This window comes from Ruditapes philippinarum, unplaced genomic scaffold (assembly GCF_026571515.1).
Source record: "Ruditapes philippinarum isolate M1 unplaced genomic scaffold, ASM2657151v2 ctg5823_1_1_1_1, whole genome shotgun sequence".
Classification (NCBI taxonomy): Eukaryota; Metazoa; Mollusca; class Bivalvia; order Venerida; family Veneridae; genus Ruditapes; species Ruditapes philippinarum.
Window position 1 is genome coordinate 223627 of NW_026855826.1, and position 3608 is coordinate 227234.

Consider the following 3608-nt stretch of genomic DNA (forward strand, 5'->3'; position numbering starts at 1 on the left):
AAGAAATCCCTTACAAAAAAGGACCAGTTCATTTTGGTTTCAATGTTACTCTGACAGGGTGATAAAGAAAACTCTCAATGATAACTTTCTATTCATAATTGAACATAATAACGTTTAATAAATACCTTCAGGTTTTAAGACACATACTTAGACACGCGCGCACGCACGTACGCACGTCCAGTTATGTCATAAGAGTAACATAAGATAATTGTATTTTTTATTGTATCATTCTCGTTTATTGTCCTTTATTTTATTCATACGAATACCTCTGTCTAGAATAGCACATTAGAAATATATATTTCCTATTTTTGTATTCCAGGAATTGATTTGATTTTATATACACACTAATGCATATAATCATTGCATTTCTGCCAATTCACTTACCGTGTTTCTTACAAAAATATATATTTACTATAAACCTATAAGGTTTCCGATGAAATACAGTCATTCCCGACTAAAGAAACACAAATGTCAATATCGTTAAATGTCTTGAATGTCTTAAATTGCCTTAGCGCCGTAGAGAAGGTGACATTATTCTGACAAACTATTTGTAAGAGATTTTGGCCGTGATATTAAACAAGTTTTTTAAGTTAGAACCGAATATCTTAGATGGTCTTTAAAAAGTATGAAAATATAAAAAGGGTAGATAATGTACCGAAATGCCTTTCATGGCTATCTGCCCCTAGACATGCAGTCATATTTTTACACTGAGCAGGAATTTGTAAATAATCCGCTTTATATCCGAAAAAAATGCGGCTAAACTGAACTTCAAATTTAACACAAAATTTACTTTTTTTTCCATTATCAGATATTTTAAGGCATAAAACGGTACATTTGTACATTTTATATCAGCTAAAAGGAAAAAATAATTTCCATCAAATACTGTACAATTAAGATATTCTGTCCGCCTATGGCGTTGTGATATCTGTTACTTTTGCCAGGATACACAACGACGTCATGTTCAAAAACAGGTTTTGATAGTCAAATTTGATGTTGTGTGTACACAATTGTGCTGAAACAATTGGAATAAAATCAACAGAATCCAATCAGAAATATAGTCAACTTTTTTGCATGCCAATTTTCAAGACTTTCCTCGAAATGTCGCAAAGTGTCGCGTTCTACCTTAAAATGTTCTGATTTAAAAAGTATATATTAAACATACCATACTCACCTATGTCATCAATAATCCATAAACGAACACATTTTTTATGACATTCATTTAAACATTTTGTGCATATATGTACTTCATGTGATAAACAATAGGCATGAGGTGCAGTTGCTTTGCAGACATCACATAATATATCGCCTTCGCCTGGATTAAAAAAATATACTTCTAATCTACAGAATGCCACCTCTTTTATACCAATTCGAACAAGAAGAGAACAGTTAGTAAATCTTTAATCGCAATTTATAATATGAATTTTACAGAAAATATATATTTAAAGGAAACAATATTCTAGATTTCATAACAATTTGATATATAACATATTGTTTTACCGTTTGAAAAATGTTTAAAATTATTTGCAAATGTTTTCTCTATACATTCTAAAGATATATTCATTCAGGGGTAAAAGTTAGACATAGTAAAAGGTAACACAAAGTCACAGTCATTATCTTTTTAGTTAAAATCGATTTAGGTCACTGTCGATCTATTGTAATAATCAATACAGTATCTAAAGTTTATACCAGCATTTTTTTTATGTTTCTTCCTACATATCTTCAACATTCCTTCTGAATAATATGCAAACAAATTCAAAAAATAAATTGTATGAAGCGAAGAAAGAGTTACGTTTTAAACTGCACGAATTACTCATTTTGAATATTAGAAAAGGGTTGGTAAGGAAATATTCAATCTTATTTGCAACGACAAAAGACGTACTATAAAATGTGACGGTTTACGGACAATTTGTAAAAACGAAATCTGACTATGATTTAATCAAAGATAGTCAAGATGATGCTTTACTGGTTTCCTAGCAGTTTCTGTCCCCCAAAGAGTTTCATATATTGTCAATACTTAAAGTGGTTTATGCATTGCAACTTTTTTTATGAAACCAAAAATCGTAATGATTTAAGTATACACATTCAACAAACGTGTAACAATTATCAATTTATGGCGAGTGTTTTCTAGCAATGGAAGATTCTATGCAAAGAACGTGTTAACATAATTAGATGCAGTCAATTTATTTCATTTCAGTATCTGGTTGTTGTGTTTGTTTCTTTGATTTTACGCCTTTTCCCAACATTATTTTAGTCATATAGGCGGGTAGTTTCCTAACCATCGTTCCTGGAGAGTTACACCTGTACTAAACTATCTTCCTCTGTGCTAAACTATCAAAGCATCTCCCAGGGATCGAACCCACGCCAGAGAGGTAACTGGAAGGTGGTTCAGATAGGTATCATGACTGATATTCGGGATTGATAAATTAGTCGTTTTTTTTTTAAAGAAACGTCTTTTCGACTGCATTTGCTGCAAGTGTAGTATTTACAAAATAATATAAATCATTGTTTTCTTCCACCGAACAGTTGCGATAAAATTAAACAGTTTACTGTATCAGTTGATGTGTCAGGCAAATGACATGTGTACCTGTATCACGTCAATATGTAACAAATGTATTGAAGTTCCAAATAACATGACAGGTGTGTAACAGGCTGAGACACTTACATCAATTGACTTTATATAATATATAAAGCAAATAATGCATCTTTTTGGGGCCGTATGTTGTGATCATATGTATCACATATTATCATCAACAGTCCCTATCTTAGCATGAAAATACAATTTATTGTATAATAAATCAAAATATGCAGCAGGACTGCATGACAACACAGTATAATAATGATGTCCACTAGATCCTGACATAAATTGTTCACACTTTACGAAATAACACAAACACAGCTTATTATTAAGAAAAGAATGCGGGAATCAACTCCTTGACATGTTACAATAATATATAACACAATGCACGAATGGACTCCCATCAGTAAAGCTAAATGTCGCTATATTACATTCTCAGTGTCGGTGTGACTCAAAATCCAACAAACAAACAAAACACGTTGTCAACACATGGTATAAAATACAAGTTAAGAGCAATTTTATTTGAAACCGGCAAAGATTCGGCAAAATCTGATTTTATCTTGTTAACTACAGCACATTTTTTCTTGTTTCCCGTTTGACGCTGGTCTCCCTCGCACATTGAAACTGTTGTTTGTCACGCTGTTTTCATTTTGAGTAAAATATCGTGGTGTTCCTGGTTTATCTGAGTAAATGGAAGATATAAAACATTTTTGATTAAAATGTACTACAGCCATGTTTTTGGTGAATGACAAAAAAACAGAAATTATTGGATATAAAATGAGTTTAATGAGAAAAACACTTTGGTGAATAAATTATCTGTTTGGATTATTCGATATTGAAAAAGATGTTACATGTACCAAGCTGCTTTGTCAATTAAAAATACACGTTAAGCAAAATACAAAATTGAAATAGAGAAATATCAAAATGAAAATATGAATCCAAATGTCAAAAATATGACAAGAAAATACTAATAGACTAGTATACAATTTTCTATATTTCTGTTATTTATACTGTTTATTCATTTATCTATTTC